The sequence below is a fragment of the Tursiops truncatus genome, chromosome 2 (genome assembly GCF_011762595.2).
Source record: "Tursiops truncatus isolate mTurTru1 chromosome 2, mTurTru1.mat.Y, whole genome shotgun sequence".
Taxonomy (NCBI): Eukaryota; Metazoa; Chordata; class Mammalia; order Artiodactyla; family Delphinidae; genus Tursiops; species Tursiops truncatus.
In genome coordinates, this window is record NC_047035.1 from 72,578,434 (window position 1) to 72,586,566 (window position 8,133).

The window sequence follows — 8,133 nt, forward strand, 5'->3', positions numbered from 1 at the left end:
TTTCCTATTAATAAAACCAGACTGAACTAGCAATTAATGAATCCTTCATAGTTAATTACAACGGCATCCAGGAGGATGAAGTAGGAAAGGAATTAACATTTATCAGGTCCCTACTATGTATCAGGTCCCTTCAAAATGACAGGCGGTTAAGAGCAAAGGCTCTAGATTCTGACTGGCTCAAATCTGTCTCCAGCATTTACCAGTTATGTGAGCTTGGACAAGTTATTTAGCCTCTCTCTACCTCCATTTCCTCATCTGTAAAATGCCATGTCTCGTCAGGTTGTCGCCCGTGAGAAGTAAATGAGGCGCTATATTCAAAGCCCTTTGAATAGCGCTTGACACATACTAAGTACTAAATAAATGTAAACCTTACCCAGTTATATAATCATCTCCACAATCCTAGAAAGAAAGAGTTATTATCACCTCTCATTGAATAGAAAATTAAGGCTCCAGGAAGTGCCTATAATATAATCTCCACAGAGTCTGGAGACCACAAGTGATCGACGTATTATTTCAGTCCCGTTCTACATGAGGCAAAAGTTCTCGCACTAGACCAGTGGTTCTCAAACTTGAGTTCACATCAGAAACAGTCTACCCTCAAGAGCTTCTGACTCAGTAGGTCTGGGGTGGGACCAAGTATTTGCATTTTTAACAATTTCCCCTGAGTTGACAATGCTGCTGGCCCAAGAACACTCAGAACCTCTGCCCCAGAGACCGGACTTGGTCACCAGGGACGTTTATCCCCATAACACTATCTTTAAATAGTCTAGGATATCTTCACTTTGCTGTATCATTGTTAATTTTGTATAACTCCTTTCCTGGAACTTTTCATATTCCCATTGTGATATTTATGATTACTTTGAGTTTTGAGCTAAAAGAATGATCTTACCAAATAATTATTCAAACTCATGCCTTCCAGAAGTGAGGAAACAAGATGACCCAGTTAATTGATATTAAGCAAGAGATTTCTTTCCCCAAAGCTTAATTTGTTTACATCATTCTTTTTATGTGATTCCCATCTACTTATCCAAATATAAAACCTTAGAATAATCAAAGAAGGGTCTCACCCCTCCTTACTTTCCTTCCTTTCTTCCTTCAAATGTGATCTAAGCATAGATATGAAGTCCAGACAAAAGAAGAAAAAGTTGGCTTTCTCATGGGAACCCATCTTTGGAGTGAGGAAACACTATTTCTCATTTGCCTGAAATTCTGAGATCACCATGGCAAAAATGTGGAAGGAAGGAAGTGAAAATTTAATTTTCTGAACCAAATTGAAGAAGGGTCACCTTTGCCTACTGAGCTTCATTCTCTAATGAAAAATCAGTAATGTGATTGGAAATTGGCAAGGTAATACGTGGAGATAAGTCAGTGGGTCAAGATATCTATGTTACAGTGATGCAGAAGTATACTCCTTGCATACTCTGTCCTATTTTAGATTATTTAGGTAAGATATGCAGAGAGACCACATATCAGTATTGGTCAAGATAAAAGGAAAGACAATGATGGGTTTTGAAGAAGGCATTGATATTCTGTTGCCTCTGAAACAGAGACTGGGCACCTAGGACAGTCAGCATTCTTAACAAGAAGCATGAAGCCAGAATAAGAAATCAGAGACAAAAGCATCACATGCTGATTATGTTAGAAGAAGCTCCTTTTCATTTCCTTCTAAGGGAAAATAAGTCCTCTGGAAGCCATGATTTCTTTTCTATACTCCAATTCTTCCTCTTTTCTATTTTCTTTTCTAAACCCCAATTATCCCCTCTTTGACTTCTTGATTGTTGTTATTTTCCAAGAAGTTGAGAAGTCTTTTAGACAGTATTTATTTTCTAATAAAGGAATTTTATAGGTGTTATACTTGAAGGAAAAGATTTTTCACTGAGGGAAGGACAAAAAAAGAATAACTTTGATGTGTACTGGCAGATTTGGGTTAGGTATTTGGAATAACTGTCAAACTATTGGAAATCTTTACTGCTTGAAATATTTACAACTTGATTTCTGTTCATGTAGGAATACTCATATCCAAACAGACAGGGTCACGAAATCTTCTAACTCTACAATGCTGTGAAACTAGAACTTGAACATTGAATCAAGGTGCCTGGTTTCAGTGTGACTTTCCCAAGCCTTGCTCAATTCAGTAATTGCTCATTGAGAAATTTCCATATGCCAATCACCATGCTAGGTGTCAGTGATACAAAAATACATAGGTCAAGACCCCTGCTCTTAAGCTGCTTTTGGTCAGCCTAGTGATTAAGCCCAGATGTTCTATTTCCCCTTAGATGTTTACTGCCTAGCTAAGCAGATTTATCACATATGAAACCTCTAAGTTCTACGTCTTCCTCAGACATAAGTACAACTAGAATACATCCTAGTAAAAACATGTTTCCCTGTTCCTCCCTAATCCTTCCCAGCTGTACCCAGGATGTTCTGAAAAGGGCACTGTATATCATAAATTCATAAACCCATCTTTAAGAGCAGAGTTAGGCAGGAGAGCTGCCATTCGATTGATATAATAAACCTCAGAACAAGCTTGAGTGCCCGACTGTTAGAGTCGTCAGCAAAATCCACAGATTTAATTATACCCAAGTAATTGCAGAAAAGATCATCCATTATTCTAACTACTCTGGAAGCAAAGAGCCCATACTCTGAAACGACTTTGTAATAGCATAAATGGAGATCTATTCATTAGGACCATGAAATAAAATGGAAATATGTTTTCTTTTCAGAGCAATGTGATTACCATCACCAGTAACGATATTATGGGAGGAAAAACATACTGTCTCTTAGGACACACCATTTCCTTTTTGCCTTGGCCTTCTTTCTTCCTTTGGAGAGATCATGGTAAGTAAGACCTGGATAACGTGGGCTTATCCCAAATATTTCACCCTGGTGTCCAGATTTGGTACTTTTTTTTTAAATTTATTTATTTAATATATTTATTTTTGGCTGCCTTGGGTCTTCGTTGCTGCGCGTGGGCTTTCTCTAGTTACAGTGAACGGGGGCTACTCTGTTGTGGTGCATGGGCTTCTCATTGCAGTGGCTTCTCTTGTTGTGGAGCATGGGCTCTAGGCATGTGGGCTTCAATAGTTGTGGCATGCAGGCTCAGTTAGTTGTGGCTCGCGGGCTCTAGAGAGCAGGCTCAGTAGTTGTGGCGCACGGGTTTGTTGCCCCGTGACATGTGGGATCTTCCTGGACCAGGGCTCGAACCTGTGTCCCCTTCATTGGCAGGTGGATTCTTTACCACTGTGCCACCAGAGAAGCCCCCAGATTTGGTACCTCTTAAACAAAAAGATTCGGAATCCTCAATGTACAGTCACTTCTCTCCAATTCTAAAAGCTCTTTGGTTTTTATTTTATTTTTTTTAGACCCCTTTGGTTATATTCACAGCATGCAGATTAAAAGACTAGTGCAGCATTATTCTTACAGAAAGACTGATTTAAATTGGAACTGGAACTAGGTATTGAGCAGTTACAGAGACTAAAAAACTAGAAATAAGGTTTTAGCAGGAGAAGGCGTAGGTATTTGATTTTTTTTTGTAATATAAAAGCAGGATTTGGAGCAAGGATTACAGAGCAGGAGTAAGCGGTTTGAGGAGGAGAAGAAAGAATAAGGTGATATGTGGCCAACCCCAAAGAAGCTTGTATTTAACTTCACTTTAATTAGGGATTAAATATATTTGTGAACATTGAAATTATGATGAAGCAGGATGGACTGAACAGAATAGGAGCTATGATTTGAAATTTTAAAAGTGTTTTTCCTAATAGAACAAGCTTGAGTGCCCGACTGACGGCAGCTGATCGGAGATGAAGAGGAGGACCAACACACAAGAAGAGCGTTAGATCTCCTGGCTGAGATGCTAGGAAAAAACAAGTAAAGGAGACTTGGAGACAAAAAGAATGATAAAGGAGATGTAGTTAGGACAGAGTGAGCCTAGAGGAAGCAATTCCACTGTATCAGGCATTGGGAAGGCATTCCCAGACAGAGAGTGCAGATCATTGGCCAGGGGCACAGGTATTGCTTCTCTTGTTTTTTCTCTGAAGTGTGTATATTTACAAAACACATAACTTTTAAAGAGATATTTATCATTCATTCTCTTACCACATCCCAGTAACAGTCTTCTGAAGCAATTAGGAGAGACACGCTGAGTTTCATTCTACAGGTGGTAAAGCTGAGGCACATAGATGAGAAACTCCAAATCACATTTAATGGAAGAACTGAGAGTAAATTGCAAGTCCACTGATCTTAAGTCCAACCTACAATGCTTTCTCTATGGAAGTTGCATGCCCTCCCCCACCCTTTTTCTGGACCCAGGAAGAGGGTCCATACTGAAATACCCAACTTAAAAAAAAAAAAATTAGATCATAACCTTTAAGATCTAAAGAGCTGTCAGGTAAAGGAAACATTAAACTTACTCTATCTTCACACAAAAGAGTAGAGGGTGAAAGCTACAGGGAGGCAAATTTCCACTCATAAAAAAGAGCTCTTCAGTGCTTAGAATTTTCTAAAAATAGCGTAGTTCCTTTACTAATAATGAGTTCCCTATTACATGAGATATTCAGGTAAAGAATGGACGGCCATCTGTCAGGGATATCATAGAGAGTTATGACCTTGTTTGAAATCTGGACTTTGAGACATCTAAGGAAACTTCCAAAGATTATATGTCTCTTTGGTTTTTGTTCTTCATAGTCTCAGACTCATTCTATCTTCCATCTCATGTCCACTAGAACAAAGCAATCATCTGCTGAGCGAGGGGAAATGAGCAGAGAAAAAATAAATAAAGCTGGTAATCCCCTCTACTCCCTTTGAAATATAAAGACTAATAAGAAGCTTTCTTGGGCTAACTGAAAACATTTCCTCTTATTCTTTCCTAAAAATTCTTTGACAAATTTCCCATGGGTCAGATAGATTTCACAGATTTTACCTGTCTGTTTTCTCAGTACATAGAAGTTCTGATCAAGATGTTTATATCTCTGGCTGTTTGAGATATAGCTTTTCAATATCCAGAAAATTTGGAACACTTCACTGGAATTGTTTAAAAATAGTTGTGATATCAGCTTCCTATGTGCTTAATTTTCTCCTCAATCAAAGCATGCAAAATAAAAGATTTCAGTAGCTGGTTGAATAATCCTTAAAAACCCAAAACTTCAGATAATATTTGAGCCATAATTAATGAATGTTATTCAGTCTCCACTACACGTCACTCTCCATAAAGTTTCACTAGAGTGAGAGCTACTGGACTCAGTTTAGATTCATTACCAACAAGTTACAGTCACTGGATCTAATTTCTTCATTTAAAAGGATTATTAGATTAGATAGACTTAGCATGCAGGAAGCATAGCAAGCATGGACATGGTATGCTTGGAAGTTAGCAAGGGGTTTAATGAGGTCAGTCACCATGATCTGAACAAAAACCTGATGTACTGAACTGGAAACATGAACAATTTAGATGAAAGATTACAATTTTCAAATATCCAGACCCAAATGGTACTAAGTAATGGATACAGATAAGGAAGAAGGTCTTCTTCCCTTTAGTTCTGGCATTAGTTATTCAAATTGCTTTCTAAGTCTTGGATGGTAACTCATCGCATTTTTGGGTAACATAAAACTCACGATGGATATTAAACATGCTAAATATTAGAATGAAGCTCCAGAAGTTTTGTTAGCCTGGACCAAGAAATTGGGCTTCATAAGATGAAGGTCAACGGAGATAAATGCGCGTGCATTTCAGACGAGAAAAGCAACCAAGCCTGAACAGATGGGTAATGATATGACACAGCAGCATGGCATCTGATAAGGTCTTAAGGAGGTTAGTTGACAATAAACTGAGTTTGAGTAAAAAGAGTAATGTGACCCCTCAAAAAAAAAAAAAGAGAAAGAAAAAGGAAAGAGAATGAGAGACTACGTGTGACACTGAGATTGTGTGTGATATTGTGATTTATAATAAGGTGTGTGATATTGTGATTTATAATAAGAAATATGGATTTCTTATTGATATATATTTCTTATGATATTGAGATTGTGTGTGATACTGTGATTTATAATAAGGTGTGTGATATTGTGACTTATAATAAATATATATTTGGTCTCTGGCCCCGTTTCTGGCACAGAGCTCCTGAAACCATTGTAAATTCCTAAGTGGTAAGAGCATTAGGAGTAACTTTTGTTCTGATGAGGCAACTCTGGTGGGCTCCTGGATGTGTCCTGAACAGGGACTGGTCACCAGGTAGACCAAGCCATGATAAGAAGCTTGGGATTTTTAGTCCCAACCCTATCCTCCAGAGAGAGGAGAGAGGAGCTGGGAATGGAGTTAATGATTGATGAGGCCTACATACAAAGTCGGTATAAAAATCTAAAAGTACAGGGTTTAGGGAGCTTCCAGGTTGATGAATACAACCATGTACCAGGAGGATAATGTACCCCAATTCCACAGGAACAGAAATTACTGCCCTTGGGACCCTCCCAGACCTCACCCTATGTATCTCTTCATCTGGCTGTTCATCTGTATCCTTTATCATTTCCTTTAATAAAGTGGTAAACATAAGTGTTTCCCTGAATTCTGTGAGCTGTTCTAGCAAACTGATCAAGTCCAAGGATGGACGAGGTCATGAGAACCTCTGATTTGTAGCCAAGTCGGGCAGAAGCTGCAGGTAACCTGGGGACCCACTACTTGTGATTGGCATCTGAAGTCAGGGGGACTTCAGTACTTAACCTGTGGGATCTGATGCTATCTCTAGGTAAATAGTGACAGAATTGAGTGAAATTGTAAGGACACCTAGCCACAGAATTGTTTGGTGTGGGAAAAAAAACACATCTGGTGTCAGAAGTGGTGTGAATGTGGTAGTAGTGTGAGAGCAAAGGAGAAACACAGGAGGATGACTGAGGTTTTCAATTCAAGATGATATTCACAGAAGCACACACTCTGGAATAGAGAAATTGATAAACCTACACTTCCATATTCAGATAATTCCTAAAGAGTTGCCTTTTTTTTTTTTGGATTTTGCGTTTTTTAAAACAGATTTTAGTTAAAAAGGAAATCACTTAGGAAGATAAAACAGTAAGGATAAGCCTCAAGCCCAAACTGATTGAGGAAACATTGAAGGACATAGGACATTTTAACCCAAAGAGAATATGATTACCATCTTCAAATATTCTCAAGGCTTGGATGTGACATAGATATTGAATTTGTTCCATATGGCTCCAAGTGGTAGAAATACTAGAACTATTGGAAACAGAGTTTAGTTAATCTAAAGGTGAATTTCTAACAATCAAAAGTATGCAAAGATTGGGGCTTCCCTGGTGGCGCAGTGGTTGAGGGTCCACCTGCAGATGCAGGGGACACGGGTTCGTGCCCCAGTCTGGGAGGATCCCACGTGCCGCGGAGCGGCTGGGCCCGTGGGCCGTGGCCGCTGGGCCTGTGCATTTGGAGCCTGTGCTCTGCAATGGGAGAGGCCACAGCAGTGAGAGGCCTGCGTACCGCAAAAAAAAAAAAAAAAAAAAAAAAAAGTATGCAAAGATCGAATGGGTTGCCCCACCATAGGTTTTCAATCAAGGACCGAATGCCCAAGTGAGAATGTTGTAAAATCCCTGCATTCAATGACATCTGGACTGCGTAAACAAAAACAACAACAAAGCAAAACTTCCCCATGTTAAAAGTGTACTATCCTAGGATTAGATAAATGAATGCCAACAGATTAAAGCTCAGTTTCCTCCCTTTCCAATTTGCTGAAATCATTTATTCTCTCTCTACCTCTATTTTCTTGCCTGTGAAATGAAGGTAATTCTTTTTGCCATCTTAGGACAGATGGGAAAGTCTGTAATGAGTCTGAAGCCTAGAGTATTCTTCACTATAAATTCTCCATGTGTTTCTGTTGCTGTTTTGCAGAAGGAGATTCAAAGTTTTCTGCTTGGATAAGAATTGAGTCCAAAGCTTGGGAATGTGCTCTCAAATTATTTCCTTTTCTCTCTTGAAGACAAAACTGGGATGTGATTTGGGCCCATCAGTTTCCTTGATGCTACAAATAGCAATACAGCTGCTGGATGTTCCCAAGGCTTTACACGAATTGTGTTCTGCTAACCCAGGACCTCCCAGGTTTTACTTAAACACATTGGCCTGGTACCAGCTCATCCATCATGCCA